At 47.2% G+C, this 24,607-nt stretch overlaps 61 non-coding genes across 61 annotated transcripts; all 61 read left to right on the top strand.

Annotated features, from left to right (window-relative positions):
- Positions 1 to 158: 158 nt before the first annotated feature.
- Positions 159 to 271, top strand: LOC132997634 (U5 spliceosomal RNA). The gene has a single exon (XR_009677680.1). It is a non-coding gene; the product is annotated as a U5 spliceosomal RNA (small nuclear RNA).
- Positions 272 to 450: 179 nt separating this feature from the next.
- Positions 451 to 642, top strand: LOC132997475 (U2 spliceosomal RNA). The gene has a single exon (XR_009677534.1). It is a non-coding gene; the product is annotated as a U2 spliceosomal RNA (small nuclear RNA).
- Positions 643 to 940: 298 nt separating this feature from the next.
- LOC132997633 (U5 spliceosomal RNA) lies at positions 941 to 1,053 on the top strand. The gene has a single exon (XR_009677679.1). It is a non-coding gene; the product is annotated as a U5 spliceosomal RNA (small nuclear RNA).
- Positions 1,054 to 1,233: 180 nt separating this feature from the next.
- On the top strand, positions 1,234 to 1,425 carry LOC132997501 (U2 spliceosomal RNA). Its single transcript, XR_009677558.1, has one exon. It is a non-coding gene; the product is annotated as a U2 spliceosomal RNA (small nuclear RNA).
- A 298-nt stretch (positions 1,426 to 1,723) lies between these two features.
- Positions 1,724 to 1,836, top strand: LOC132997632 (U5 spliceosomal RNA). Its single transcript, XR_009677678.1, has one exon. It is a non-coding gene; the product is annotated as a U5 spliceosomal RNA (small nuclear RNA).
- A 180-nt stretch (positions 1,837 to 2,016) lies between these two features.
- On the top strand, positions 2,017 to 2,208 carry LOC132997461 (U2 spliceosomal RNA). The gene has a single exon (XR_009677520.1). It is a non-coding gene; the product is annotated as a U2 spliceosomal RNA (small nuclear RNA).
- Positions 2,209 to 2,613: 405 nt separating this feature from the next.
- Positions 2,614 to 2,805, top strand: LOC132997702 (U2 spliceosomal RNA). The gene has a single exon (XR_009677745.1). It is a non-coding gene; the product is annotated as a U2 spliceosomal RNA (small nuclear RNA).
- A 298-nt stretch (positions 2,806 to 3,103) lies between these two features.
- On the top strand, positions 3,104 to 3,216 carry LOC132997631 (U5 spliceosomal RNA). Its single transcript, XR_009677677.1, has one exon. It is a non-coding gene; the product is annotated as a U5 spliceosomal RNA (small nuclear RNA).
- Positions 3,217 to 3,396: 180 nt separating this feature from the next.
- Positions 3,397 to 3,588, top strand: LOC132997465 (U2 spliceosomal RNA). The gene has a single exon (XR_009677524.1). It is a non-coding gene; the product is annotated as a U2 spliceosomal RNA (small nuclear RNA).
- Positions 3,589 to 3,886: 298 nt separating this feature from the next.
- Positions 3,887 to 3,999, top strand: LOC132997668 (U5 spliceosomal RNA). Its single transcript, XR_009677713.1, has one exon. It is a non-coding gene; the product is annotated as a U5 spliceosomal RNA (small nuclear RNA).
- Positions 4,000 to 4,179: 180 nt separating this feature from the next.
- Positions 4,180 to 4,371, top strand: LOC132997510 (U2 spliceosomal RNA). Its single transcript, XR_009677567.1, has one exon. It is a non-coding gene; the product is annotated as a U2 spliceosomal RNA (small nuclear RNA).
- A 298-nt stretch (positions 4,372 to 4,669) lies between these two features.
- Positions 4,670 to 4,782, top strand: LOC132997662 (U5 spliceosomal RNA). Its single transcript, XR_009677707.1, has one exon. It is a non-coding gene; the product is annotated as a U5 spliceosomal RNA (small nuclear RNA).
- A 180-nt stretch (positions 4,783 to 4,962) lies between these two features.
- Positions 4,963 to 5,154, top strand: LOC132997701 (U2 spliceosomal RNA). Its single transcript, XR_009677744.1, has one exon. It is a non-coding gene; the product is annotated as a U2 spliceosomal RNA (small nuclear RNA).
- A 298-nt stretch (positions 5,155 to 5,452) lies between these two features.
- On the top strand, positions 5,453 to 5,565 carry LOC132997670 (U5 spliceosomal RNA). The gene has a single exon (XR_009677715.1). It is a non-coding gene; the product is annotated as a U5 spliceosomal RNA (small nuclear RNA).
- Positions 5,566 to 5,745: 180 nt separating this feature from the next.
- LOC132997538 (U2 spliceosomal RNA) lies at positions 5,746 to 5,932 on the top strand. The gene has a single exon (XR_009677593.1). It is a non-coding gene; the product is annotated as a U2 spliceosomal RNA (small nuclear RNA).
- Positions 5,933 to 6,230: 298 nt separating this feature from the next.
- Positions 6,231 to 6,343, top strand: LOC132997680 (U5 spliceosomal RNA). Its single transcript, XR_009677724.1, has one exon. It is a non-coding gene; the product is annotated as a U5 spliceosomal RNA (small nuclear RNA).
- A 180-nt stretch (positions 6,344 to 6,523) lies between these two features.
- Positions 6,524 to 6,715, top strand: LOC132997522 (U2 spliceosomal RNA). The gene has a single exon (XR_009677578.1). It is a non-coding gene; the product is annotated as a U2 spliceosomal RNA (small nuclear RNA).
- A 298-nt stretch (positions 6,716 to 7,013) lies between these two features.
- LOC132997676 (U5 spliceosomal RNA) lies at positions 7,014 to 7,126 on the top strand. The gene has a single exon (XR_009677720.1). It is a non-coding gene; the product is annotated as a U5 spliceosomal RNA (small nuclear RNA).
- An 842-nt stretch (positions 7,127 to 7,968) lies between these two features.
- On the top strand, positions 7,969 to 8,160 carry LOC132997490 (U2 spliceosomal RNA). Its single transcript, XR_009677548.1, has one exon. It is a non-coding gene; the product is annotated as a U2 spliceosomal RNA (small nuclear RNA).
- A 299-nt stretch (positions 8,161 to 8,459) lies between these two features.
- LOC132997630 (U5 spliceosomal RNA) lies at positions 8,460 to 8,572 on the top strand. The gene has a single exon (XR_009677676.1). It is a non-coding gene; the product is annotated as a U5 spliceosomal RNA (small nuclear RNA).
- A 180-nt stretch (positions 8,573 to 8,752) lies between these two features.
- Positions 8,753 to 8,944, top strand: LOC132997700 (U2 spliceosomal RNA). The gene has a single exon (XR_009677743.1). It is a non-coding gene; the product is annotated as a U2 spliceosomal RNA (small nuclear RNA).
- A 298-nt stretch (positions 8,945 to 9,242) lies between these two features.
- LOC132997627 (U5 spliceosomal RNA) lies at positions 9,243 to 9,355 on the top strand. The gene has a single exon (XR_009677674.1). It is a non-coding gene; the product is annotated as a U5 spliceosomal RNA (small nuclear RNA).
- Positions 9,356 to 9,535: 180 nt separating this feature from the next.
- LOC132997531 (U2 spliceosomal RNA) lies at positions 9,536 to 9,727 on the top strand. Its single transcript, XR_009677587.1, has one exon. It is a non-coding gene; the product is annotated as a U2 spliceosomal RNA (small nuclear RNA).
- A 298-nt stretch (positions 9,728 to 10,025) lies between these two features.
- LOC132997661 (U5 spliceosomal RNA) lies at positions 10,026 to 10,138 on the top strand. Its single transcript, XR_009677706.1, has one exon. It is a non-coding gene; the product is annotated as a U5 spliceosomal RNA (small nuclear RNA).
- Positions 10,139 to 10,318: 180 nt separating this feature from the next.
- Positions 10,319 to 10,510, top strand: LOC132997519 (U2 spliceosomal RNA). The gene has a single exon (XR_009677575.1). It is a non-coding gene; the product is annotated as a U2 spliceosomal RNA (small nuclear RNA).
- Positions 10,511 to 10,808: 298 nt separating this feature from the next.
- LOC132997683 (U5 spliceosomal RNA) lies at positions 10,809 to 10,921 on the top strand. The gene has a single exon (XR_009677727.1). It is a non-coding gene; the product is annotated as a U5 spliceosomal RNA (small nuclear RNA).
- A 180-nt stretch (positions 10,922 to 11,101) lies between these two features.
- On the top strand, positions 11,102 to 11,293 carry LOC132997699 (U2 spliceosomal RNA). The gene has a single exon (XR_009677742.1). It is a non-coding gene; the product is annotated as a U2 spliceosomal RNA (small nuclear RNA).
- A 296-nt stretch (positions 11,294 to 11,589) lies between these two features.
- LOC132997553 (U5 spliceosomal RNA) lies at positions 11,590 to 11,702 on the top strand. The gene has a single exon (XR_009677605.1). It is a non-coding gene; the product is annotated as a U5 spliceosomal RNA (small nuclear RNA).
- Positions 11,703 to 11,882: 180 nt separating this feature from the next.
- Positions 11,883 to 12,074, top strand: LOC132997686 (U2 spliceosomal RNA). The gene has a single exon (XR_009677730.1). It is a non-coding gene; the product is annotated as a U2 spliceosomal RNA (small nuclear RNA).
- A 298-nt stretch (positions 12,075 to 12,372) lies between these two features.
- LOC132997650 (U5 spliceosomal RNA) lies at positions 12,373 to 12,485 on the top strand. The gene has a single exon (XR_009677696.1). It is a non-coding gene; the product is annotated as a U5 spliceosomal RNA (small nuclear RNA).
- Positions 12,486 to 12,665: 180 nt separating this feature from the next.
- LOC132997718 (U2 spliceosomal RNA) lies at positions 12,666 to 12,857 on the top strand. Its single transcript, XR_009677760.1, has one exon. It is a non-coding gene; the product is annotated as a U2 spliceosomal RNA (small nuclear RNA).
- Positions 12,858 to 13,155: 298 nt separating this feature from the next.
- Positions 13,156 to 13,268, top strand: LOC132997626 (U5 spliceosomal RNA). The gene has a single exon (XR_009677673.1). It is a non-coding gene; the product is annotated as a U5 spliceosomal RNA (small nuclear RNA).
- Positions 13,269 to 13,448: 180 nt separating this feature from the next.
- Positions 13,449 to 13,640, top strand: LOC132997542 (U2 spliceosomal RNA). Its single transcript, XR_009677597.1, has one exon. It is a non-coding gene; the product is annotated as a U2 spliceosomal RNA (small nuclear RNA).
- Positions 13,641 to 13,938: 298 nt separating this feature from the next.
- LOC132997625 (U5 spliceosomal RNA) lies at positions 13,939 to 14,051 on the top strand. The gene has a single exon (XR_009677672.1). It is a non-coding gene; the product is annotated as a U5 spliceosomal RNA (small nuclear RNA).
- Positions 14,052 to 14,231: 180 nt separating this feature from the next.
- On the top strand, positions 14,232 to 14,423 carry LOC132997468 (U2 spliceosomal RNA). Its single transcript, XR_009677527.1, has one exon. It is a non-coding gene; the product is annotated as a U2 spliceosomal RNA (small nuclear RNA).
- Positions 14,424 to 14,721: 298 nt separating this feature from the next.
- Positions 14,722 to 14,834, top strand: LOC132997649 (U5 spliceosomal RNA). The gene has a single exon (XR_009677695.1). It is a non-coding gene; the product is annotated as a U5 spliceosomal RNA (small nuclear RNA).
- Positions 14,835 to 15,014: 180 nt separating this feature from the next.
- LOC132997717 (U2 spliceosomal RNA) lies at positions 15,015 to 15,206 on the top strand. Its single transcript, XR_009677759.1, has one exon. It is a non-coding gene; the product is annotated as a U2 spliceosomal RNA (small nuclear RNA).
- Positions 15,207 to 15,504: 298 nt separating this feature from the next.
- LOC132997624 (U5 spliceosomal RNA) lies at positions 15,505 to 15,617 on the top strand. The gene has a single exon (XR_009677671.1). It is a non-coding gene; the product is annotated as a U5 spliceosomal RNA (small nuclear RNA).
- Positions 15,618 to 15,797: 180 nt separating this feature from the next.
- LOC132997675 (U2 spliceosomal RNA) lies at positions 15,798 to 15,989 on the top strand. The gene has a single exon (XR_009677719.1). It is a non-coding gene; the product is annotated as a U2 spliceosomal RNA (small nuclear RNA).
- A 298-nt stretch (positions 15,990 to 16,287) lies between these two features.
- Positions 16,288 to 16,400, top strand: LOC132997623 (U5 spliceosomal RNA). Its single transcript, XR_009677670.1, has one exon. It is a non-coding gene; the product is annotated as a U5 spliceosomal RNA (small nuclear RNA).
- A 180-nt stretch (positions 16,401 to 16,580) lies between these two features.
- LOC132997518 (U2 spliceosomal RNA) lies at positions 16,581 to 16,772 on the top strand. The gene has a single exon (XR_009677574.1). It is a non-coding gene; the product is annotated as a U2 spliceosomal RNA (small nuclear RNA).
- A 298-nt stretch (positions 16,773 to 17,070) lies between these two features.
- LOC132997682 (U5 spliceosomal RNA) lies at positions 17,071 to 17,183 on the top strand. The gene has a single exon (XR_009677726.1). It is a non-coding gene; the product is annotated as a U5 spliceosomal RNA (small nuclear RNA).
- A 180-nt stretch (positions 17,184 to 17,363) lies between these two features.
- LOC132997663 (U2 spliceosomal RNA) lies at positions 17,364 to 17,555 on the top strand. Its single transcript, XR_009677708.1, has one exon. It is a non-coding gene; the product is annotated as a U2 spliceosomal RNA (small nuclear RNA).
- A 298-nt stretch (positions 17,556 to 17,853) lies between these two features.
- Positions 17,854 to 17,966, top strand: LOC132997622 (U5 spliceosomal RNA). The gene has a single exon (XR_009677669.1). It is a non-coding gene; the product is annotated as a U5 spliceosomal RNA (small nuclear RNA).
- A 180-nt stretch (positions 17,967 to 18,146) lies between these two features.
- Positions 18,147 to 18,338, top strand: LOC132997472 (U2 spliceosomal RNA). The gene has a single exon (XR_009677531.1). It is a non-coding gene; the product is annotated as a U2 spliceosomal RNA (small nuclear RNA).
- Positions 18,339 to 18,634: 296 nt separating this feature from the next.
- LOC132997552 (U5 spliceosomal RNA) lies at positions 18,635 to 18,747 on the top strand. The gene has a single exon (XR_009677604.1). It is a non-coding gene; the product is annotated as a U5 spliceosomal RNA (small nuclear RNA).
- A 180-nt stretch (positions 18,748 to 18,927) lies between these two features.
- LOC132997489 (U2 spliceosomal RNA) lies at positions 18,928 to 19,119 on the top strand. The gene has a single exon (XR_009677547.1). It is a non-coding gene; the product is annotated as a U2 spliceosomal RNA (small nuclear RNA).
- Positions 19,120 to 19,417: 298 nt separating this feature from the next.
- LOC132997648 (U5 spliceosomal RNA) lies at positions 19,418 to 19,530 on the top strand. The gene has a single exon (XR_009677694.1). It is a non-coding gene; the product is annotated as a U5 spliceosomal RNA (small nuclear RNA).
- A 180-nt stretch (positions 19,531 to 19,710) lies between these two features.
- On the top strand, positions 19,711 to 19,902 carry LOC132997719 (U2 spliceosomal RNA). Its single transcript, XR_009677761.1, has one exon. It is a non-coding gene; the product is annotated as a U2 spliceosomal RNA (small nuclear RNA).
- A 298-nt stretch (positions 19,903 to 20,200) lies between these two features.
- Positions 20,201 to 20,313, top strand: LOC132997621 (U5 spliceosomal RNA). Its single transcript, XR_009677668.1, has one exon. It is a non-coding gene; the product is annotated as a U5 spliceosomal RNA (small nuclear RNA).
- A 180-nt stretch (positions 20,314 to 20,493) lies between these two features.
- On the top strand, positions 20,494 to 20,685 carry LOC132997540 (U2 spliceosomal RNA). Its single transcript, XR_009677595.1, has one exon. It is a non-coding gene; the product is annotated as a U2 spliceosomal RNA (small nuclear RNA).
- Positions 20,686 to 20,983: 298 nt separating this feature from the next.
- Positions 20,984 to 21,096, top strand: LOC132997620 (U5 spliceosomal RNA). The gene has a single exon (XR_009677667.1). It is a non-coding gene; the product is annotated as a U5 spliceosomal RNA (small nuclear RNA).
- Positions 21,097 to 21,276: 180 nt separating this feature from the next.
- LOC132997467 (U2 spliceosomal RNA) lies at positions 21,277 to 21,468 on the top strand. The gene has a single exon (XR_009677526.1). It is a non-coding gene; the product is annotated as a U2 spliceosomal RNA (small nuclear RNA).
- A 298-nt stretch (positions 21,469 to 21,766) lies between these two features.
- LOC132997647 (U5 spliceosomal RNA) lies at positions 21,767 to 21,879 on the top strand. The gene has a single exon (XR_009677693.1). It is a non-coding gene; the product is annotated as a U5 spliceosomal RNA (small nuclear RNA).
- A 180-nt stretch (positions 21,880 to 22,059) lies between these two features.
- On the top strand, positions 22,060 to 22,251 carry LOC132997716 (U2 spliceosomal RNA). Its single transcript, XR_009677758.1, has one exon. It is a non-coding gene; the product is annotated as a U2 spliceosomal RNA (small nuclear RNA).
- A 298-nt stretch (positions 22,252 to 22,549) lies between these two features.
- Positions 22,550 to 22,662, top strand: LOC132997619 (U5 spliceosomal RNA). Its single transcript, XR_009677666.1, has one exon. It is a non-coding gene; the product is annotated as a U5 spliceosomal RNA (small nuclear RNA).
- A 180-nt stretch (positions 22,663 to 22,842) lies between these two features.
- LOC132997651 (U2 spliceosomal RNA) lies at positions 22,843 to 23,034 on the top strand. The gene has a single exon (XR_009677697.1). It is a non-coding gene; the product is annotated as a U2 spliceosomal RNA (small nuclear RNA).
- A 298-nt stretch (positions 23,035 to 23,332) lies between these two features.
- On the top strand, positions 23,333 to 23,445 carry LOC132997618 (U5 spliceosomal RNA). Its single transcript, XR_009677665.1, has one exon. It is a non-coding gene; the product is annotated as a U5 spliceosomal RNA (small nuclear RNA).
- Positions 23,446 to 23,625: 180 nt separating this feature from the next.
- Positions 23,626 to 23,817, top strand: LOC132997460 (U2 spliceosomal RNA). The gene has a single exon (XR_009677519.1). It is a non-coding gene; the product is annotated as a U2 spliceosomal RNA (small nuclear RNA).
- A 298-nt stretch (positions 23,818 to 24,115) lies between these two features.
- LOC132997616 (U5 spliceosomal RNA) lies at positions 24,116 to 24,228 on the top strand. The gene has a single exon (XR_009677663.1). It is a non-coding gene; the product is annotated as a U5 spliceosomal RNA (small nuclear RNA).
- Positions 24,229 to 24,408: 180 nt separating this feature from the next.
- LOC132997709 (U2 spliceosomal RNA) lies at positions 24,409 to 24,600 on the top strand. Its single transcript, XR_009677752.1, has one exon. It is a non-coding gene; the product is annotated as a U2 spliceosomal RNA (small nuclear RNA).
- The last annotated feature ends 7 nt before the right edge of the window (positions 24,601 to 24,607 follow it).

The raw sequence follows: 24,607 nt of genomic DNA, 5'->3' as shown, positions 1-24,607 counted from the left end.
CAGGAGCTAATAAAGACGTGTATAATTTTGGTTGCCAGATGGGGGCGGGGTGGGAATGTTGCATACTGGGCTCTGACATGCGGAAAGAAAAGGCCTACCGTGAAGGTGGTGAATGTGACCGAGAGTCTCCACCGCTGCTCTCCAACACAGGGCCATGCTGACTCTGGTTTCTCTTCATAACGCACAAGTCTTTCGCCTTTTACTAAAGACTTCCGTGGAGAGGAACAAACATGAGTTGAATATATTTTTGGCAGGCTTTGCTTCATGGCTGAGCCTTTTGAAATTGTGAAAAGTCAAAGAGCTGTCTAGGTCAGAAATCAAGCGTCCACAAAGGAGAGCTCGGGCGGAGGTGATAAGCAGCAGCCATCGTTATGCACACCTCCAAATGTGGCACCATATCAAGTGAGATTTGTGCCAAGAGCCTGGCGTGGACATCCAACACTTGGGATTATCGCTTCTCTGCCTTTTGGCTAAGATCAAGTGTAGTATCTGTTCTTATCAGTTTAATATCTGATATGTCCTCTATATGAGGACTACATATTAAGCAGATTTTTGGCAAGAGGAGCAGAAATGTGGAGCTTGCTCCCTTCTCTCCACGCATCGACCTAGCATTGCAGTGCCGCTGGGAACGGTGCACTCTGTTCTTACCCTGTAGAAAAGCAAACACTCAAGACCTGCTGGGAGACTTGGTGAGAAACCAGAGTCAGCTATTTGGACCCAATGTAAGTGGTTCAGGGATCTATCGCTTAAACAGGCTTAAAAGCCAATCACAGTAGTCAGGGCAGGAGCTAATAAAGACGTGTATCATTTTGGTTGCCAAATGGGGGCGGGTTGGGAATGTTGCATACTGGGCTCTGACATGCGGAAAGAAAAGGCCTACCGTGAAGGTGGTGAATGTGACCGAGAGTCTCCACCGCTGCTCTCCAACACAGGGCCATGCTGACTCTGGTTTCTCTTCATAACGCACAAGTCTTTCGCCTTTTACTAAAGACTTCCGTGGAGAGGAACAAACATGAGTTGAATATATTTTTGGCAGGCTTTGCTTCATGGCTGAGCCTTTTGAAATTGTGAAAAGTCAAAGAGCTGTCTAGGTCAGAAATCAAGCGTCCACAAAGGAGAGCTCGGGCGGAGGTGATAAGCAGCAGCCATCGTTATGCACACCTCCAAATGTGGCACCATATAAAGTGAGATTTGTGCCAAGAGCCTGGCGTGGACATCCAACACTTGGGGATTATCGCTTCTCGGCCTTTTGGCTAAGATCAAGTGTAGTATCTGTTCTTATCAGTTTAATATCTGATATGTCCTCTATATGAGGACTACATATTAAGCAGATTTTTGGCAAGAGGAGCAGAAATGTGGAGCTTGTTCCCTTCTCTCCACGCATCGACCTAGCATTGCAGTGCCGCTGGGAACGGTGCACTCTGTTCTTACCCTGTAGAAAAGCAAACACTCAAGACCTGCTGGGAGACTTGGTGAGAAACCAGAGTCAGTTATTTGGACCCAATGTAAGTGGTTCAGGGATCTATCGCTTAAACAGGCTTAAAAGCCAATCACAGTAGTCAGGGCAGGAGCTAATAAAGACGTGTATAATTTTGGTTGCCAGATGGGGGCGGGGGGGGAATGTTGCATACTGGGCTCTGACATGCGGAAAGAAAAGGCCTACCGTGAAGGTGGTGAATGTGACCGAGAGGCTCCACCGCTGCTCTCCATCACAGGGCCATGCTGACTCTGGTTTCTCTTCATAACGCACAAGTCTTTCGCCTTTTACTAAAGACTTCCGTGGAGAGGAACAAACATGAGTTGAATATATTTTTGGCAGGCTTTGCTTCATGGCTGAGCCTTTTGAAATTGTGAAAAGTCAAAGAGCTGTCTAGGTCAGAAATCAAGCGTCCACAAAGGAGAGCTCGGGCGGAGGTGATAAGCAGCAGCCATCGTTATGCACACCTCCAAATGTGGCACCATATAAAGTGAGATTTGTGCCAAGAGCCTGGCGTGGACATCCAACACTTGGGGATTATCGCTTCTCGGCCTTTTGGCTAAGATCAAGTGTAGTATCTGTTCTTATCAGTTTAATATCTGATATGTCCTCTATGTGAGGACTACATATTAAGCAGATTTTTGGCAAGAGGAGCAGAAATGTGGAGCTTGCTCCCTTCTCTCCACGCATCGACCTAGCATTGCAGTGCCGCTGGGAACGGTGCACTCTGTTCTTACCCTGTAGAAAAGCGAACAGTCAAGACCTGCTGGGAGACTTGTTGAGAAACCAGAGTCAGCTATTTGGACCCAATGTAAGTGGTTCAGGGATCTATCGCTTAAACAGGCTTAAAAGCCAATCACAGTAGTCAGGGCAGGAGCTAATAAAGACGTGTATAATTTTGGTTGCCAGATGGGGGCGGGGTGGGAATGTTCCATACTGGGCTCTGACATGCGGAAAGAAAAGGCCTACCGTGAAAAGTCAAAGAGCTGTCTAGGTCAGAAATCAAGCGTCCACAAAGGAGAGCTCGGGCGGAGGTGATAAGCAGCAGCCATCGTTATGCACACCTCCAAATGTGGCACCATATCAAGTGAGATTTGTGCCAAGAGCCTGGCGTGGACATCCAACACTTGGGGATTATCGCTTCTCGGCCTTTTGGCTAAGATCAAGTGTAGTATCTGTTCTTATCAGTTTAATATCTGATATGTCCTCTATATGAGGACTACATATTAAGCAGATTTTTGGCAAGAGGAGCAGAAATGTGGAGCTTGCTCCCTTCTCTCCACGCATCGACCTAGCATTGCAGTGCCGCTGGGAACGGTGCACTCTGTTCTTACCCTGTAGAAAAGCAAACACTCAAGACCTGCTGGGAGACTTGGTGAGAAACCAGAGTCAGCTATTTGGACCCAATGTAAGTGGTTCAGGGATCTATCGCTTAAACAGGCTTAAAAGCCAATCACAGTAGTCAGGGCAGGAGCTAATAAAGACGTGTATAATTTTGGTTGCCAGATGGGGGCGGGGTGGGAATGTTGCATACTGGGCTCTGACATGCGGAAAGAAAAGGCCTACCGTGAAGGTGGTGAATGTGACCGAGAGGCTCCACCGCTGCTCTCCAACACAGGGCCATGCTGACTCTGGTTTCTCTTCATAACGCACAAGTCTTTCGCCTTTTACTAAAGACTTCCGTGGAGAGGAACAAACATGAGTTGAATATATTTTTGGCAGGCTTTGCTTCATGGCTGAGCCTTTTGAAATTGTGAAAAGTCAAAGAGCTGTCTAGGTCAGAAATCAAGCGTCCACAAAATAGAGCTCGGGCGAAGGTGATAAGCAGCAGCCATCGTTATGCACACCTCCAAATGTGGCACCATCTCAAGTGAGATTTGTGCCAACAGCCTGGCGTGCTCATCCAACACTTGGGGATTATTGCTTCTCGGCCTTTTGGCTAAGATCAAGTGTAGTATCTGTTCTTATCAGTTTAATATCTGATATGTCCTCTATATGAGGACTACATATTAAGCAGATTTTTGGCAAGAGGAGCAGAAATGTGGAGCTTGCTCCCTTCTCTCCACGCATCGACCTAGCATTGCAGTGCCGCTGGGAACGGTGCACTCTGTTCTTACCCTGTAGAAAAGCAAACACTCAAGACCTGCTGGGAGACTTGGTGAGAAACCAGAGTCAGCTATTTGGACCCAATGTAAGTGGTTCAGGGATCTATCGCTTAAACAGGCTAAAAAGCCATTCACAGTAGTCAGGGCAGGAGCTAATAAAGACGTGTATAATTTTGGTTGCCAGATGGGGGCGGGGTGGGAATGTTGCATACTGGGCTCTGACATGCGGAAAGAAAAGGCCTACCGTGAAGGTGGTGAATGTGACCGAGAGGCTCCACCGCTGCTCTCCAACACAGGGCCATGCTGACTCTGGTTTCTCTTCATGACGCACAAGTCTTTCGCCTTTTACTAAAGACTTCCGTGGAGAGGAACAAACATGAGTTGAATATATTTTTGGCAGGCTTTGCTTCATGGCTGAGCCTTTTGAAATTGTGAAAAGTCAAAGAGCTGTCTAGGTCAGAAATCAAGCGTCCACAAAGGAGAGCTCGGGCGGAGGTGATAAGCAGCAGCCATCGTTATGCACACCTCCAAATGTGGCACCATATCAAGTGAGATTTGTGCCAAGAGCCTGGCGTGGACATCCAACACTTGGGGATTATCGCTTCTCGGCCTTTTGGCTAAGATCAAGTGTAGTATCTGTTCTTATCAGTTCAATATCTGATATGTCCTCTATATGAGGACTACATATTAAGCAGATTTTTGGCAAGAGGAGCAGAAATGTGGAGCTTGCTCCCTTCTCTCCACGCATCGACCTAGCATTGCAGTGCCGCTGGGAACGGTGCACTCTGTTCTTACCCTGTAGAAAAGCAAACACTAAAGACCTGCTGGGAGACTTGGTGAGAAACCAGAGTCAGCTATTTGGACCCAATGTAAGTGGTTCAGGGATCTATCGCTTAAACAGGCTTAAAAGCCAATCACAGTAGTCAGGGCAGGAGCTAATAAAGACGTGTATAATTTTGGTTGCCAGATGGGGGCGGGGTGGGAATGTTGCATACTGGACTCTGATATGCGGAAAGAAAAGGCCTACCGTGAAGATGGTGAATGTGACCGAGAGGCTCCACCACTGCTCTCCAACTCAGGGCCATGCTGACTCTGGTTTCTCTTCATAACGCACAAGTCTTTCGCCTTTTACTAAAGACTTCCGTGGAGAGGAACAAACATGAGTTGAATATATTTTTGGCAGGCTTTGCTTCATCGCTGAGCCTTTTGAAATTGTGAAAAGTCAAAGAGCTGTCTAGGTCAGAAATCAAGCGTCCACAAAATAGAGCTCGGGCGAAGGTGATAAGCAGCAGCCATCGTTATGCACACCTCCAAATGTGGCACCATCTCAAGTGAGATTTGTGCCAAGAGCCTGGCGTGGACATCCAACACTTGGGGATTATCGCTTCTCGGCCTTTTGGCTAAGATCAAGTGTAGTATCTGTTCTTATCAGTTTAATATCTGATATGTCCTCTATATGAGGACTACATATTAAGCAGATTTTTGGCAAGAGGAGCAGAAATGTGGAGCTTGCTCCCTTCTCTCCACGCATCGACCTAGCATTGCAGTGCCGCTGGGAACGGTGCACTCTGTTCTTACCCTGTAGAAAAGCAAACACTCAAGACCTGCTGGGAGACTTGGTTAGAAACCAGAGTCAGCTATTTGGACCCAATGTAAGTGGTTCAGGGATCTATCGCTTAAACAGGCTTAAAAGCCAATCACAGTAGTCAGGGCAGGAGCTAATAAAGACGTGTATAATTTTGGTTGCCAAATGGGGGCGGGGTGGGAATGTTGCAAACTGGGCTCTGACATGCGGAAAGAAAAGGCCTACCGTGAAGGTGGTGAATGTGACCGAGAGGCTCCACCGCTGCTCTCCAACACAGGGCCATGCTGACTCTAGTTTCTCTTCATAACGCACAAGTCTTTCGCCTTTTACTAAAGACTTCCGTGGAGAGGAACAAACATGAGTTGAATATATTTTTGGCAGGCTTTGCTTCATGGCTGAGCCTTTTGAAATTGTGAAAAGTCAAAGAGCTGTCTAGGTCAGAAATCAAGCGTCCACAAAGGAGAGCTCGGGCGGAGGTGATAAGCAGCAGCCATCGTTATGCACACCTCCAAATGTGGCACCATCTCAAGTGAGATTTGTGCCAAGAGCCTGGCGTGGACATCCAACACTTGGGGATTATCGCTTCTCGGCCTTTTGGCTAAGATCAAGTGTAGTATCTGTTCTTATCAGTTTAATATCTGATATGTCCTCTATATGGGGACTACATATTAAGCAGATTTTTGGCAAGAGGAGCAGAAATGTGGAGCTTGCTCCCTTCTCTCCACGCATCGACCTAGCATTGCCGCTGGGAACGGTGCGCTCTGTTCTTACCCTGTAGAAAAGCAAACACTCAAGACCTGCTGGTAGACTTGGTGAGAAACCAGAGTCAGCTATTTGGACCCAATGTAAGTGGTTCAGGGATCTATCGCTTAAACAGGCTTAAAAGCCAATCACAGTAGTCAGGGCAGGAGCTAATAAAGACGTGTATAATTTTGGTTGCCAGATGGGGGCGGGGTGGGAATGTTGCATACTGGGCTCTGACATGCGGAAAGAAAAGGCCTACCGTAAAGGTGGTGAATGTGACCGAGAGGCTCCACCGATGCTCTCCAACACAGGGCCATGCTGACTCTGGTTTCTCTTCATAACGCACAAGTCTTTCGCCTTTTACTAAAGACTTCTGTGGAGAGGAACAAACATGAGTTGAATATATTTTTGGCAGGCTTTGCTTCATGGCTGAGCCTTTTGAAATTGTGAAAAGTCAAAGAGCTGTCTAGGTCAGAAATCAAGCGTCCACAAAGGAGAGCTCGGGCGGAGGTGATAAGCAGCAGCCATCGTTATGCACACCTCCAAATGTGGCACCATCTCAAGTGAGATTTGTGCCAAGAGCCTGGCGTGGACATCCAACACTTGGGGATTATCGCTTCTCGGCCTTTTGGCTAAGATCAAGTGTAGTATCTGTTCTTATCAGTTTAATATCTGATATGTCCTGTTTATGAGGACTACATATTAAGCAGATTTTTGGCAAGAGGAGCAGAAATGTGGAGCTTGCTCCCTTCTCTCCACGCATCGACCTAGCATTGCAGTCCCGCTGGGAACGGTGCACTCTGTTCTTACCCTGTAGAAAAGCAAACACTCAAGACCTGCTGGTAGACTTGGTGAGAAACCAGAGTCAGCTATTTGGACCCAATGTAAGTGGTTCAGGGATCTATCGCTTAAACAGGCTTAAAAGCCAATCACAGTAGTCAAGGCAGGAGCTAATAAAGACGTGTATAATTTTGGTTGCCAGATGGGGGCGGGGTGGGAATGTTGCATACTGGGCTCTGACATGCGGAAAGAAAAGGCCTAACGTGAAGGTGGTGAATGTGACCGAGAGGCTCCACCGCTGCTCTCCAACACAGGGCCATGCTGACTCTGGTTTCTCTTCATAACGCACAAGTCTTTCGCCTTTTACTAAAGTCTTCCGTGGAGAGGAACAAACATGAGTTGAATATATTTTTGGCAGGCTTTTCTTCATGGCTGAGCCTTTTGAAATTGTGAAAAGTCAAAGAGCTGTCTAGGTCAGAAATCAAGCGTCCACAAAGGAGAGCTCGGGCGGAGGTGATAAGCAGCAGCCATCGTTATGCACACCTCCAAATGTGGCACCATATCAAGTGAGATTTGTGCCAAGAGCCTGTCGTGGACATCCAACACTTGGGGATTATCGCTTCTCGGACTTTTGGCTAAGATCAAGTTCTTGCTCCCTTCTCTCCACGCATCGACCTAGCATTGCAGTGCCGCTGGGAACGGTGCACTCTGTTCTTACCCTGTAGAAAAGCAAACCCTAAAGACCTGCTGGGAGACTTGGTGAGAAACCAGAGTCAGCTATTTGGACCCAATGTAAGTGGTTCAGGGATCTATCGCTTAAACAGGCTTAAAAGCCAATCACAGTAGTCAGGGCAGGAGCTAATAAAGACGTGTATAATTTTGGTTGCCAAATGGGGGCGGGGTGGGAATGTTGCATACTGGGCTCTGATATGCGGAAAGAAAAGGCCTACCGTGAAGGTGGTGAATGTGACCGAGAGGCTCCACCGCTGCTCTCCAACACAGGGCCATGCTGACTCTTTCGCCTTTTACTAAAGACTTCCGTGGAGAGGAACAAACATGAGTTGAATATATTTTTGGCAGGCTTTGCTTCATCGCTGAGCCTTTTGAAATTGTGAAAAGTCAAAGAGCTGTCTAGGTCAGAAATCAAGCGTCCACAAAATAGAGCTCGGGCGAAGGTGATAAGCAGCAGCCATCGTTATGCACACCTCCAAATGTGGCACCATCTCAAGTGAGATTTGTGCCAAGAGCCTGGCGTGGACATCCAACACTTGGGGATTATCGCTTCTCGGCCTTTTGGCTAAGATCAAGTGTAGTATCTGTTCTTATCAGTTTAATATCTGATATGTCCTCTATATGAGGACTACATATTAAGCAGATTTTTGGCAAGAGGAGCAGAAATGTGGAGCTTGCTCCCTTCTCTCCACGCATCGACCTAGCATTGCAGTGCCACTGGGAACGGTGCACTCTGTTCTTACCCTGTAGAAAAGCAAACACTCAAGACCTGCTGGGAGACTTGGTGAGAAACCAGAGTCAGCTATTTGGACCCAATGTAAGTGGTTCAGGGATCTATCGCTTAAACAGGCTTAAAAGCCAATCACAGTAGTCAAGGCAGGAGCTAATAAAGACGTGTATAATTTTGGTTGCCAGATGGGGGCAGGGTTGGGAATGTTGCATACTGGGCTCTGATATGCGGAAAGAAAAGGCCTACCGTGAAGGTGGTGAATGTGACCGAGAGGCTCCACCACTGCTCTCCAACACAGGGCCATGCTGACTCTGGTTTCTCTTCATAACGCACAAGTCTTTCGCCTTTTACTAAAGACTTCCGTGGAGAGGAACAAACATGAGTTGAATATATTTTTGGCAGGCTTTGCTTCATGGCTGAGCCTTTTGAAATTGTGAAAAGTCAAAGAGCTGTCTAGGTCAGAAATCAAGCGTCCACAAAATAGAGCTCGGGCGAAGGTGATAAGCAGCAGCCATCGTTATGCACACCTCCAAATGTGGCACCATCTCAAGTGAGATTTGTGCCAAGAGCCTGGCGTGCTCATCCAACACTTGGGGATTATCGCTTCTCGGCCTTTTGGCTAAGATCAAGTGTAGTATCTGTTCTTATCAGTTTAATATCTGATATGTCCTCTATATGAGGACTACATATTAAGCAGATTTTTGGCAAGAGGAGCAGAAATGTGGAGCTTGCTCCCTTCTCTCCACGCATCGACCTAGCATTGCAGTGCCGCTGGGAACGGTGCACTCTGTTCTTACCCTGTAGAAAAGCAAACACTCAAGACCTGCTGGGAGACTTGGTGAGAAACCAGAGTCAGCTATTTGGACCCAATGTAAGTGGTTCAGGGATCTATCGCTTAAACAGGCTAAAAAGCCAATCACAGTAGTCAGGGCAGGAGCTAATAAAGACGTGTATAATTTTGGTTGCCAGATGGGGGCGGGGTGGGAATGTTGCATACTGGGCTCTGACATGCGGAAAGAAAAGGCCTACCGTGAAGGTGGTGAATGTGACCGAGAGGCTCCACCGCTGCTCTCCAACACAGGGCCATGCTGACTCTGGTTTCTCTTCATAACGCACAAGTCTTTCGCCTTTTACTAAAGACTTCCGTGGAGAGGAACAAACATGAGTTGAATATATTTTTGGCAGGCTTTGCTTCATGGCTGAGCCTTTTGAAATTGTGAAAAGTCAAAGAGCTGTCTAGGTCAGAAATCAAGCGTCCACAAAGGAGAGCTCGGGCGGAGGTGATAAGCAGCAGCCATCGTTATGCACACCTCCAAATGTGGCACCATATGAAGTGAGATTTGTGCCAAGAGCCTGGCGTGGACATCCAACACTTGGGGATTATCGCTTCTCGGCCTTTTGGCTAAGATCAAGTGTAGTGTCTGTTCTTATCAGTTCAATATCTGATATGTCCTCTATATGAGGACTACATATTAAGCAGATTTTTGGCAAGAGGAGCAGAAATGTGGAGCTTGCTCCCTTCTCTCCACGCATCGACCTAGCATTGCAGTGCCGCTGGGAACGGTGCACTCTGTTCTTACCCTGTAGAAAAGCAAACACTAAAGACCTGCTGGGAGACTTGGTGAGAAACCAGAGTCAGCTATTTGGACCCAATGTAAGTGGTTCAGGGATCTATCGCTTAAACAGGCTTAAAAGCCAATCACAGTAGTCAGGGCAGGAGCTAATAAAGACGTGTATAATTTTGGTTGCCAGATGGGGGCGGGGTGGGAATGTTGCATACTGGGCTCTGATATGCGGAAAGAAAAGGCCTACCGTGAAGGTGGTGAATGTGACCGAGAGGCTCCACCACTGCTCTCCAACACAGGGCCATGCTGACTCTGGTTTCTCTTCATAACGCACAAGTCTTTCGCCTTTTACTAAAGACTTCCGTGGAGAGGAACAAACATGAGTTGAATATATTTTTGGCAGGCTTTGCTTCATCGCTGAGCCTTTTGAAATTGTGAAAAGTCAAAGAGCTGTCTAGGTCAGAAATCAAGCGTCCACAAAATAGAGCTCGGGCGAAGGTGATAAGCAGCAGCCATCGTTATGCACACCTCCAAATGTGGCACCATCTCAAGTGAGATTTGTGCCAAGAGCCTGGCGTGGACATCCAACACTTGGGGATTATCGCTTCTCGGCCTTTTGGCTAAGATCAAGTGTAATATCTGTTCTTATCAGTTTAATATCTGATATGTCCTCTATATGAGGACTACATATTGAGCAGATTTTTGGCAAGAGGAGCAGAAATGTGGAGCTTGCTCCCTTCTCTCCACGCATCGACCTAGCATTGCAGTGCCGCTGGGAACGGTGCACTCTGTTCTTACCCTGTAGTAAAGCAAACACTCAAGACCTGCTGGGAGACTTGGTTAGAAACCAGAGTCTGCTATTTGGACCCAATGTAAGTGGTTCAGGGATCAATCGCTTAAACAGGCTTAAAAGCCAATCACAGTAGTCAGGGCAGGAGCAAATAAAGACGTGTATAATTTTGGTTGCCAAATGGGGGCGGGGTGGGAATGTTGCACACTGGGCTCTGACATGCGGAAAGAAAAGGCCTACCGTAAAGGTGGTGAATGTGACCGAGAGGCTCCACCGCTGCTCTCCAACACAGGGCCATGCTGACTCTGGTTTCTATTCATAACGCACAAGTCTTTCGCCTTTTACTAAAGACTTCCGTGGAGAGGAACAAACATGAGTTGAATATATTTTTGGCAGGCTTTGCATCATGGCTGAGCCTTTTGAAATTGTGAAAAGTCAAAGAGCTGTCTAGGTCAGAAATCAAGCGTCCACAAAGGAGAGCTCGGGCGGAGGTGATAAGCAGCAGCCATCGTTATGCACACCTCCAAATGTGGCACCATATAAAGTGAGATTTGTGCCAAGAGCCTGGCGTGGACATCCAACACTTGGGCATTATCGCTTCTCGGCCTTTTGGCTAAGATCAAGTGTAGTATCTGTTCTTATCAGTTTAATATCTGATATGTCCTCTATATGAGGACTACATATTAAGCAGATTTTTGGCAAGAGGAGCAGAAATGTGGAGCTTGCTCCCTTCTCTCCACGCATCGACCTAGCATTGCAGTGCCGCTGGGAACGGTGCACTCTGTTCTTACCCTGTAGATAAGCAAACACTCAAGACCTGCTGGGAGACTTGGTGAGAAACCAGAGTCAGCTATTTGGACCCAATGTAAGTGGTTCAGGGATCTATCGCTTAAACAGGCTTAAAAGCCAATCACAGTAGTCAGGGCAGGAGCTAATAAAGACGTGTATAATTTTGGTTGCCAAATGGGGGCGGGGTGGGAATGTTGCATACTGGGCTGACATGCGGAAAGAAAAGGCCTACCGTGAAGGTGGTGAATGTGACCGAGAGTCTCCACCGCTGCTCTCCAACACAGGGCCATGCTTACTCTGGTTTCTCTTCATAACGCACAAGTCTTTCGCCTTTTACTAAAGACTTCCGTGGAGAGGAACAAACATGAGTTGAATATATTTTTGGCAGGCTTTGCTTCATGGCTGAGCCTTTTGAAATTGTGAAAAGTCAAAGAGCTGTCTAGGTCAGAAATCAAGCGTCCACAAAGGAGAGCTCGGGCGGAGGTGATAAGCAGCAGCCATCGTTATGCACACCTCCAAATGTGGCACCATATCAAGTGAGATTTGTGCCAAGAGCCTGTCGTGGACATCCAACACTTGGGGATAATCGCTTCTCGGCCTTTTGGCTAAGATCAAGTGTAGTATCTGTTCTTATCAGTTTAATATCTGATATGTCCTCTATATGAGGACTACATATTAAGCAGATTTTTGGCAAGAGGAGCAGAAATGTGGAGCTTGCTCCCTTCTCTCCACGCATCGACCTAGCATTGCAGTGCCGCTGGGAACGGTGCACTCTGTTCTTACCCTGTAGAAAAGCAAACACTCAAGACCTGCTGGGAGACTTGGTGAGAAACCAGAGTCAGCTATTTGGACCCAATGTAAGTGGTTCAGGGATCTATCGCTTAAACAGGCTTAAAAGCCAATCACAGTAGTCAGGGCAGGAGCTAATAAAGACGTGTATAATTTTGGTTGCCAGATGGGGGCGGGGTGGGAATGTTGCATACTGGGCTCTGACATGCGGAAAGAAAAGGCCTACCGTGAAGGTGGTGAATGTGACCGAGAGGCTCCACCGCTGCTCTCCAACACAGGGCCATGCCGACTCTGGTTTCTCTTCATAACGCACAAGTCTTTCGCCTTTTACTAAAGACTTCCGTGGAGAGGAACAAACATGAGTTGAATATATTTTTGGCAGGCTTTGCTTCATGGCTGAGCCTTTTGAAATTGTGAAAAGTCAAAGAGCTGTCTAGGTCAGAAATCAAGCGTCCACAAAGGAGAGCTCGGGCGGAGGTGATAAGCAGCAGCCATCATTATGCACACCTCCAAATGTGGCACCATATCAAGTGAGATTTGTGCCAAGAGCCTGGCGTGGACATCCAACACTTGGGGATTATCGCTTCTCGGCCTTTTGGCTAAGATCAAGTGTAGTATCTGTTCTTATCAGTTTAATATCTGATATGTCCTCTATATGAGGACTACATATTAAGCAGATTTTTGGAAAGAGGAGCAGAAATGTGGAGCTTGCTCCCTTCTCTCCACGCATTGACCTAGCATTGCAGTGCCGCTGGGAACGGTGCACTCTGTTCTTACCCTGTAGAAAAGCAAACACTCAAGACCTGCTGGTAGACTTGGTGAGAAACCAGAGTCAGCTATTTGGACCCAATGTAAGTGGTTCAGGGATCTATCGCTTAAACAGGCTTAAAAGCCAATCACAGTAGTCAGGGCAGGAGCTAATAAAGACGTGTATAATTTTGGTTGCCAGATGGGGGCGGGGTGGGAATGTTGCATACTGGGCTCTGACATGCGGAAAGAAAAGGCCTACCGTGAAGGTGGTGAATGTGACCGAGAGTCTCCACCGCTGCTCTCCAACACAGGGCCATGCTGACTCTGGTTTCTCTTCATAACGCACAAGTCTTTCGCCTTTTACTAAAGACTTCCGTGGAGAGGAACAAACATGAGTTGAATATATTTTTGGCAGGCTTTGCTTCATGGCTGAGCCTTTTGAAATTGTGAAAAGTCAAAGAGCTGTCTAGGTCAGAAATCAAGCGTCCACAAAGGAGAGCTCGGGCGGAGGTGATAAGCAGCAGCCATCGTTATGCACACCTCCAAATGTGGCACCATCTCAAGTGAGATTTGTGCCAAGAGCCTGGCATGGACATCCAACACTTGGGGATTATCGCTTCTCGGCCTTTTGGCTAAGATCAAGTGTAGTATCTGTTCTTATCAGTTTAATATCTGATATGTCCTCTATATGAGGACTACATATTAAGCAGATTTTTGGCAAGAGGAGCAGAAATGTGGACCTTTCTCCCTTCTCTCCACGCATCGACCTAGCATTGCAGTGCCTCTGGGAATGGTGAACTCTGTTCTTACCCTTTAGAAAAGCAAACACTCAAGACCTGCTGGGAGACTTGGTGAGAAACCAGAGTCAGCTATTTGGACTCAATGTAAGTGGTTCAGGGATCTATCGCTTAAACAGGCTTAAAAGCCAATCACAGTAGTCAGGGCAGGAGCTAATAAAGACGTGTATAATTTTGGTTGCCAGATGGGGGCGGGGTGGGAATGTTGCATACTGGGCTCTGACATGCGGAAAGAAAAGGCCTACCGTGAAGGTGGTGAATGTGACCGAGAGTCTCCACCGCTGCTCTCCAACACAGGGCCATGCTGACTCTGGTTTCTCTTCATAACGCACAAGTCTTTCGCCTTTTACTAAAGACTTCCGTGGAGAGGAACAAACATGAGTTGAATATATTTTTGGCAGGCTTTGCTTCATGGCTGAGCCTTTTGAAATTGTGAAAAGTCAAAGAGCTGTCTAGGTCAGAAATCAAGCGTCCACAAAGGAGAGCTCGGGCGGAGGTGATAAGCAGCAGCCATCGTTATGCACACCTCCAAATGTGGCACCATCTCAAGTGAGATTTGTGCCAAGAGCCTGGCGTGGACATCCAACACTTGGGGATTATCGCTTCTCGGCCTTTTGGCTAAGATCAAGTGTAGTATCTGTTCTTATCAGTGTAATATCTGATATGTCCTCTATATGAGGACTACATATTAAGCAGATTTTTGGCAAGAGGAGCAGAAATGTGGAGCTTGCTCCCTTCTCTCCACGCATCGACCTAGCATTGCAGTGCCGCTGGGAACGGTGCACTCTGTTCTTACCCTGTAGAAAAGCAAACACTCAAGACCTGCTGGGAGACTTGGTGAGAAACCAGAGTCAGCTATTTGGACCCAATGTAAGTGGTTCAGGGATCTATCGCTTAAACAGGCTTAAAAGCCAATCACAGTAGTCAGGGCAGGAGCTAATAAAGACGTGTATAATTTTGGTTGCCAGATGGGGGCGGGGTGGGAATGTTGCATACTGGGCTCTGACATGCGGAAAAAAAAGGCCTACCGTGAAGGTGGTGAATGTGACCGAGAGGCTCCACCGCTGCTCTCCAACACAGGGCCATGCCGACTCTGGTTTCTCTTCATAACGCACAAGTCTTTCGCCTTTTACTAAAGACTTCCGTGGAGAGGAACAAACATGAGTTGAATATATTTTTGGCAGGCTTTGCTTCATGGCTGAGCCTTTTGAAATTGTGAAAAGTCAAAGAGCTGTCTAGGTCAGAAATCAAGCGTCCACAAAGGAGAGCTCGGGCGGAGGTGATAAGCAGCAGCCATCATTATGCACACCTCCAAATGTGGCACCATATCAAGTGAGATTTGTGCCAAGAGCCTGGCGTGGACATCCAACACTTGGGGATTATCGCTTCTCGGCCTTTTGGCTAAGATCAAGTGTAGTATCTGTTCTTATCAGTTTAATATCTGATATGTCCTCTATATGAGGACTACATATTAAGCAGATTTTTGGAAAGAGGAGCAGAAATGTGGAGCTTGCTCCCTTCTCTCCACGCATTGACCTAGCATTGCAGTGCCGCTGGGAACGGTGCACTCTGTTCTTACCCTGTAGAAAAGCAAACACTCAAGACCTGCTGGTAGACTTGGTGAGAAACCAGAGTCAGCTATTTGGACCCAATGTAAGTGGTTCAGGGATCTATCGCTTAAACAGGCTTAAAAGCCAATCACAGTAGTCAGGGCAGGAGCTAATAAAGACGTGTATAATTTTGGTTGCCAGATGGGGGCGGGGTGGGAATGTTGCATACTGGGCTCTGACATGCGGAAAGAAAAGGCCTACCGTGAAGGTGGTGAATGTGACCGAGAGTCTCCACCGCTGCTCTCCAACACAGGGCCATGCTGACTCTGGTTTCTCTTCATAACGCACAAGTCTTTCGCCTTTTACTAAAGACTTCCGTGGAGAGGAACAAACATGAGTTGAATATATTTTTGGCAGGCTTTGCTTCATGGCTGAGCCTTTTGAAATTGTGAAAAGTCAAAGAGCTGTCTAGGTCAGAAATCAAGCGTCCACAAAGGAGAACTCGGGCGGAGGTGATAAGCAGCAGCCATCGTTATGCACACCTCCAAATGTGGCACCATATCAAGTGAGATTTGTGCCAAGAGCCTGGCGTGGACATCCAACACTTGGGGATTATCGCTTCTCGGCCTTTTGGCTAAGATCAAGTGTAGTATCTGTTCTTATCAGTTTAATATCTGATATGTCCTCTATATGAGGACTACATATTAAGCAGATTTTTGGCAAGAGGAGCAGAAATGTGGAGCTTGCTCCCTTCTCTCCACGCATCGACCTAGCATTGCAGTGCCGCTGGGAACGGTGCACTCTGTTCTTACCCTGTAGAAAAGCAAACACTCAAGACCTGCTGGGAGACTTGGTGAGAAACCAGAGTCAGCTATTTGGACCCAATGTAAGTGGTTCAGGGATCTATCGCTTAAACAGGCTTAAAAGCCAATCACAGTAGTCAGGGCAGGAGCTAATAAAGACGTGTATCATTTTGGTTGCCAAATGGGGGCGGGGTGGGAATGTTGCATACTGGGCTCTGACATGCGGAAAGAAAAGGCCTACCGTGAAGGTGGTGAATGTGACCGAGAGTCTCCACCGCTGCTCTCCAACACAGGGCCATGCTGACTCTGGTTTCTCTTCATAACGCACAAGTCTTTCGCCTTTTACTAAAGACTTCCGTGGAGAGGAACAAACATGAGTTGAATATATTTTTGGCAGGCTTTGCTTCATGGCTGAGCCTTTTGAAATTGTGAAAAGTCAAAGAGCTGTCTAGGTCAGAAATCAAGCGTCCACAAAATAGAGCTCGGGCGAAGGTGATAAGCAGCAGCCATCGTTATGCACACCTCCAAATGTGGCACCATCTCAAGTGAGATTTGTGCCAAGAGCCTGGCGTGGACATCCAACACTTGGGGATTATCGCTTCTCGGCCTTTTGGCTAAGATCAAGTGTAATATCTGTTCTTATCAGTTTAATATCTGATATGTCCTCTATATGAGGACTACATATTGAGCAGATTTTTGGCAAGAGGAGCAGAAATGTGGAGCTTGCTCCCTTCTCTCCACGCATCGACCTAGCATTGCAGTGCCGCTGGGAACGGTGCACTCTGTTCTTACCCTGTAGTAAAGCAAACACTCAAGACCTGCTGGGAGACTTGGTTAGAAACCAGAGTCTGCTATTTGGACCCAATGTAAGTGGTTCAGGGATCAATCGCTTAAACAGGCTTAAAAGCCAATCACAGTAGTCAGGGCAGGAGCAAATAAAGACGTGTATAATTTTGGTTGCCAAATGGGGGCGGGGTGGGAATGTTGCACACTGGGCTCTGACATGCGGAAAGAAAAGGCCTACCGTAAAGGTGGTGAATGTGACCGAGAGGCTCCACCGCTGCTCTCCAACACAGGGCCATGCTGACTCTGGTTTCTATTCATAACGCACAAGTCTTTCGCCTTTTACTAAAGACTTCCGTGGAGAGGAACAAACATGAGTTGAATATATTTTTGGCAGGCTTTGCATCATGGCTGAGCCTTTTGAAATTGTGAAAAGTCAAAGAGCTGTCTAGGTCAGAAATCAAGCGTCCACAAAGGAGAGCTCGGGCGGAGGTGATAAGCAGCAGCCATCGTTATGCACACCTCCAAATGTGGCACCATATCAAGTGAGATTTGTGCCAAGAGCCTGGCGTGGACATCCAACACTTGGGCATTATCGCTTCTCGGCCTTTTGGCTAAGATCAAGTGTAGTATCTGTTCTTATCAGTTTAATATCTGATATGTCCTCTATATGAGGACTACATATTAAGCAGATTTTTGGCAAGAGGAGCAGAAATGTGGAGCTTGCTCCCTTCTCTCCACGCATCGACCTAGCATTGCAGTGCCGCTGGGAACGGTGCACTCTGTTCTTACCCTGTAGAAAAGCAAACACTCAAGACCTGCTGGGAGACTTGGTGAGAAACCAGAGTCAGCTATTTGGACCCAATGTAAGTGGTTCAGGGATCTATCGCTTAAACAGGCTTAAAAGCCAATCACAGTAGTCAGGGCAGGAGCAAATAAAGACGTGTATAATTTTGGTTGCCAAATGGGGGCGGGGTGGGAATGTTGCATACTGGGCTCTGACATGCGGAAAGAAAAGGCCTACCGTAAAGGTGGTGAATGTGACCGAGAGGCTCCACCGCTGCTCTCCAACACAGGGCCATGCTGACTCTGGTTTCTCTTCATAACGCACAAGTCTTTCGCCTTTTACTAAAGACTTCCGTGGAGAGGAACAAACATGAGTTGAATATATTTTTGGCAGGCTTTGCTTCATGGCTGAGCCTTTTGAAATTGTGAAAAGTCAAAGAGCTGTCTAGGTCAGAAATCAAGCGTCCACAAAGGAGAGCTCGGGCGGAGGTGATAAGCAGCAGCCATCGTTATGCACACCTCCAAATGTGGCACCATCTCAAGTGAAATTTGTGCCAAGAGCCTGGCGTGGACATCCAACACTTGGGGATTATCGCTTCTCGGCCTTTTGGCTAAGATCAAGTGTAGTATCTGTTCTTATCAGTTTAATATCTGATATGTCCTCTATATGAGGACTACATATTAAGCAGATTTTTGGCAAGAGGAGCAGAAATGTGGAGCTTGCTCCCTTCTCTCCACGCATCGACCTAGCTTTGCAGTGCCGCTGGGAACGGTGCACTCTGTTCTTACCCTGTAGATAAGCAAACACTCAAGACCTGCTGGGAGACTTGGTGAGAAACCAGAGTCAGCTATTTGGACCCAATGTAAGTGGTTCAGGGATCTATCGCTTAAACAGGCTTAAAAGCCAATCACAGTAGTCAGGGCAGGAGCTAATAAAGACGTGTATAATTTTGGTTGCCAAATGGGGGCGGGGTGGGAATGTTGCATACTGGGCTGACATGCGGAAAGAAAAGGCCTACCGTGAAGGTGGTGAATGTGACCGAGAGTCTCCACCGCTGCTCTCCAACACAGGGCCATGCTTACTCTGGTTTCTCTTCATAACGCACAAGTCTTTCGCCTTTTACTAAAGACTTCCGTGGAGAGGAACAAACATGAGTTGAATATATTTTTGGCAGGCTTTGCTTCATGGCTGAGCCTTTTGAAATTGTGAAAAGTCAAAGAGCTGTCTAGGTCAGAAATCAAGCGTCCACAAAGGAGAGCTCGGGCGGAGGTGATAAGCAGCAGCCATCGTTATGCACACCTCCAAATGTGGCACCATATCAAGTGAGATTTGTGCCAAGAGCCTGTCGTGGACATCCAACACTTGGGGATAATCGCTTCTCGGCCTTTTGGCTAAGATCAAGTGTAGTATCTGTTCTTATCAGTTTAATATCTGATATGTCCTCTATATGAGGACTACATATTAAGCAGATTTTTGGCAAGAGGAGCAGAAATGTGGAGCTTGCTCCCTTCTCTCCACGCATCGACCTAGCATTGCAGTGCCTCTGGGAACGGTGCACTCTGTTCTTACCCTGTAGAAAAGCAAACACTCAAGACCTGCTGGGAGACTTGGTGAGAAACCAGAGTCAGCTATTTGGACCCAATGTAAGTGGTTCAGGGATCTATCGCTTAAACAGGCTTAAAAGCCAATCACAGTAGTCAGGGCAGGAGCTAATAAAGACGTGTATAATTTTGGTTGCCAGATGGGGGCGGGGTGGGAATGTTGCATACTGGGCTCTGACATGCGGAAAGAAAAGGCCTACCGTGAAGGTGGTGAATGTGACCGAGAGGCTCCACCGCTGCTCTCCAACACAGGGCCATGCCGACTCTGGTTTCTCTTCATAACGCACAAGTCTTTCGCCTTTTACTAAAGACTTCCGTGGAGAGGAACAAACATGAGTTGAATATATTTTTGGCAGGCTTTGCTTCATGGCTGAGCCTTTTGAAATTGTGAAAAGTCAAAGAGCTGTCTAGGTCAGAAATCAAGCGTCCACAAAGGAGAGCTCGGGCGGAGGTGATAAGCAGCAGCCATCATTATGCACACCTCCAAATGTGGCACCATATCAAGTGAGATTTGTGCCAAGAGCCTGGCGTGGACATCCAACACTTGGGGATTATCGCTTCTCGGCCTTTTGGCTAAGATCAAGTGTAGTATCTGTTCTTATCAGTTTAATATCTGATATGTCCTCTATATGAGGACTACATATTAAGCAGATTTTTGGAAAGAGGAGCAGAAATGTGGAGCTTGCTCCCTTCTCTCCACGCATTGACCTAGCATTGCAGTGCTGCTGGGAACGGTGCACTCTGTTCTTACCCTGTAGAAAAGCAAACACTCAAGACCTGCTGGTAGACTTGGTGAGAAACCAGAGTCAGCTATTTGGACCCAATGTAAGTGGTTCAGGGATCTATCGCTTAAACAGGCTTAAAAGCCAATCACAGTAGTCAGGGCAGGAGCTAATAAAGACGTGTATAATTTTGGTTGCCAGATGGGGGCGGGGTGGGAATGTTGCATACTGGGCTCTGACATGCGGAAAGAAAAGGCCTACCGTGAAGGTGGTGAATGTGACCGAGAGTCTCCACCGCTGCTCTCCAACACAGGGCCATGCTGACTCTGGTTTCTCTTCATAACGCACAAGTCTTTCGCCTTTTACTAAAGACTTCCGTGGAGAGGAACAAACATGAGTTGAATATATTTTTGGCAGGCTTTGCTTCATGGCTGAGCCTTTTGAAATTGTGAAAAGTCAAAGAGCTGTCTAGGTCAGAAATCAAGCGTCCACAAAGGAGAGCTCGGGCGGAGGTGATAAGCAGCAGCCATCGTTATGCACACCTCCAAATGTGGCACCATCTCAAGTGAGATTTGTGCCAAGAGCCTGGCATGGACATCCAACACTTGGGGATTATCGCTTCTCGGCCTTTTGGCTAAGATCAAGTGTAGTATCTGTTCTTATCAGTTTAATATCTGATATGTCCTCTATATGAGGACTACATATTAAGCAGATTTTTGGCAAGAGGAGCAGAAATGTGGACCTTGCTCCCTTCTCTCCACGCATCGACCTAGCATTGCAGTGCCTCTGGGAATGGTGAACTCTGTTCTTACCCTTTAGAAAAGCAAACACTCAAGACCTGCTGGGAGACTTGGTGAGAAACCAGAGTCAGCTATTTGGACTCAATGTAAGTGGTTCAGGGATCTATCGCTTAAACAGGCTTAAAAGCCAATCACAGTAGTCAGGGCAGGAGCTAATAAAGACGTGTATAATTTTGGTTGCCAGATGGGGGCGGGGTGGGAATGTTGCATACTGGGCTCTGACATGCGGAAAGAAAAGGCCTACCGTGAAGGTGGTGAATGTGACCGAGAGTCTCCACCGCTGCTCTCCAACACAGGGCCATGCTGACTCTGGTTTCTCTTCATAACGCACAAGTCTTTCGCCTTTTACTAAAGACTTCCGTGGAGAGGAACAAACATGAGTTGAATATATTTTTGGCAGGCTTTGCTTCATGGCTGAGCCTTTTGAAATTGTGAAAAGTCAAAGAGCTGTCTAGGTCAGAAATCAAGCGTCCACAAAGGAGAGCTCGGGCGGAGGTGATAAGCAGCAGCCATCGTTATGCACACCTCCAAATGTGGCACCATCTCAAGTGAGATTTGTGCCAAGAGCCTGGCGTGGACATCCAACACTTGGGGATTATCGCTTCTCGGCCTTTTGGCTAAGATCAAGTGTAGTATCTGTTCTTATCAGTGTAATATCTGATATGTCCTCTATATGAGGACTACATATTAAGCAGATTTTTGGCAAGAGGAGCAGAAATGTGGAGCTTGCTCCCTTCTCTCCACGCATCGACCTAGCATTGCAGTGCCGCTGGGAACGGTGCACTCTGTTCTTACCCTGTAGAAAAGCAAACACTCAAGACCTGCTGGGAGACTTGGTGAGAAACCAGAGTCAGCTATTTGGACCCAATGTAAGTGGTTCAGGGATCTATCGCTTAAACAGGCTTAAAAGCCAATCACAGTAGTCAGGGCAGGAGCTAATAAAGACGTGTATAATTTTGGTTGCCAGATGGGGGCGGGGTGGGAATGTTGCATACTGGGCTCTGACATGCGGAAAGAAAAGGCCTACCGTGAAGGTGGTGAATGTGACCGAGAGGCTCCACCGCTGCTCTCCAACACAGGGCCATGCCGACTCTGGTTTCTCTTCATAACGCACAAGTCTTTCGCCTTTTACTAAAGACTTCCGTGGAGAGGAACAAACATGAGTTGAATATATTTTTGGCAGGCTTTGCTTCATGGCTGAGCCTTTTGAAATTGTGAAAAGTCAAAGAGCTGTCTAGGTCAGAAATCAAGCGTCCACAAAGGAGAGCTCGGGCGGAGGTGATAAGCAGCAGCCATCATTATGCACACCTCCAAATGTGGCACCATATCAAGTGAGATTTGTGCCAAGAGCCTGGCGTGGACATCCAACACTTGGGGATTATCGCTTCTCGGCCTTTTGGCTAAGATCAAGTGTAGTATCTGTTCTTATCAGTTTAATATCTGATATGTCCTCTATATGAGGACTACATATTAAGCAGATTTTTGGAAAGAGGAGCAGAAATGTGGAGCTTGCTCCCTTCTCTCCACGCATTGACCTAGCATTGCAGTGCCGCTGGGAACGGTGCACTCTGTTCTTACCCTGTAGAAAAGCAAACACTCAAGACCTGCTGGTAGACTTGGTGAGAAACCAGAGTCAGCTATTTGGACCCAATGTAAGTGGTTCAGGGATCTATCGCTTAAACAGGCTTAAAAGCCAATCACAGTAGTCAGGGCAGGAGCTAATAAAGACGTGTATAATTTTGGTTGCCAGATGGGGGCGGGGTGGGAATGTTGCATACTGGGCTCTGACATGCGGAAAGAAAAGGCCTACCGTGAAGGTGGTGAATGTGACCGAGAGTCTCCACCGCTGCTCTCCAACACAGGGCCATGCTGACTCTGGTTTCTCTTCATAACGCACAAGTCTTTCGCCTTTTACTAAAGACTTCCGTGGAGAGGAACAAACATGAGTTGAATATATTTTTGGCAGGCTTTGCTTCATGGCTGAGCCTTTTGAAATTGTGAAAAGTCAAAGAGCTGTCTAGGTCAGAAATCAAGCGTCCACAAAGGAGAACTCGGGCGGAGGTGATAAGCAGCAGCCATCGTTATGCACACCTCCAAATGTGGCACCATATCAAGTGAGATTTGTGCCAAGAGCCTGGCGTGGACATCCAACACTTGGGGATTATCGCTTCTCGGCCTTTTGGCTAAGATCAAGTGTAGTATCTGTTCTTATCAGTTTAATATCTGATATGTCCTCTATATGAGGACTACATATTAAGCAGATTTTTGGCAAGAGGAGCAGAAATGTGGAGCTTGCTCCCTTCTCTCCACGCATCGACCTAGCATTGCAGTGCCGCTGGGAACGGTGCACTCTGTTCTTACCCTGTAGAAAAGCAAACACTCAAGACCTGCTGGGAGACTTGGTGAGAAACCAGAGTCAGCTATTTGGACCCAATGTAAGTGGTTCAGGGATCTATCGCTTAAACAGGCTTAAAAGCCAATCACAGTAGTCAGGGCAGGAGCTAATAAAGACGTGTATCATTTTGGTTGCCAAATGGGGGCGGGGTGGGAATGTTGCATACTGGGCTCTGACATGCGGAAAGAAAAGGCCTACCGTGAAGGTGGTGAATGTGACCGAGAGTCTCCACCGCTGCTCTCCAACACAGGGCCATGCTGACTCTGGTTTCTCTTCATAACGCACAAGTCTTTCGCCTTTTACTAAAGACTTCCGTGGAGAGGAACAAACATGAGTTGAATATATTTTTGGCAGGCTTTGCTTCATGGCTGAGCCTTTTGAAATTGTGAAAAGTCAAAGAGCTGTCTAGGTCAGAAATCAAGCGTCCACAAAGGAGAGCTCGGGCGGAGGTGATAAGCAGCAGCCATCGTTATGCACACCTCCAAATGTGGCACCATCTCAAGTGAGATTTGTGCCAAGAGCCTGGCGTGGACATCCAACACTTGGGGATTATCGCTTCTCGGCCTTTTGGCTAAGATCAAGTGTAGTATCTGTTCTTATCAGTTTAATATCTGATATGTCCTCTATGTGAGGACTACATATTAAGCAGATTTTTGGCAAGAGGAGCAGAAATGTGGAGCTTGCTCCCTTCTCTCCACGCATCGACCTAGCATTGCAGTGCCGCTGGGAACGGTGCACTCTGTTCTTACCCTGTAGAAAAGCAAACAGTCAAGACCTGCTGGGAGACTTGTTGAGAAACCAGAGTCAGCTATTTGGACCCAATGTAAGTGGTTCAGGGATCTATCGCTTAAACAGGCTTAAAAGCCAATCACAGTAGTCAGGGCAGGAGCTAATAAAGACGTGTATAATTTTGGTTGCCAGATGGGGGCGGGGTGGGAATGTTGCATACTGGGCTCTGACATGCGGAAAGAAAAGGCCTACCGTGAAGGTGGTGAATGTGACCGAGAGGCTCCACCGCTGCTCTCCAACACAGGGCCATGCTGACTCTGGTTTCTCTTCATAACGCACAAGTCTTTCGCCTTTTACTAAAGACTTCCGTGGAGAGGAACAAACATGAGTTGAATATATTTTTGGCAGGCTTTGCTTCATGGCTGAGCCTTTTGAAATTGTGAAAAGTCAAAGAGCTGTCTAGGTCAGAAATCAAGCGTCCACAAAGGAGAGCTCGGGCGGAGGTGATAAGCAGCAGCCATCGTTATGCACACCTCCAAATGTGGCACCATCTCAAGTGAGATTTGTGCCAAGAGCCTGGCGTGGACATCCAACACTTGGGGATTATCGCTTCTCGGCCTTTTGGCTAAGATCAAGTGTAGTATCTGTTCTTATCAGTTTAATATCTGATATGTCCTCTATATGAGGACTACATATTAAGCAGATTTTTGGAAAGAGGAGCAGAAATGTGGAGCTTGCTCCCTTCTCTCCACGCATCGACCTAGCATTGCAGTGCCGCTGGGAACGGTGCACTCTGTTCTTACC

The sequence above is a fragment of the Limanda limanda genome, unplaced genomic scaffold (assembly GCF_963576545.1).
Source record: "Limanda limanda unplaced genomic scaffold, fLimLim1.1 SCAFFOLD_39, whole genome shotgun sequence".
Classification (NCBI taxonomy): domain Eukaryota; kingdom Metazoa; phylum Chordata; class Actinopteri; order Pleuronectiformes; family Pleuronectidae; genus Limanda; species Limanda limanda.
The sequence above is the reverse complement of the archived record's forward strand: the minus strand, read 5'-3'. Positions and strand labels throughout refer to the sequence as shown.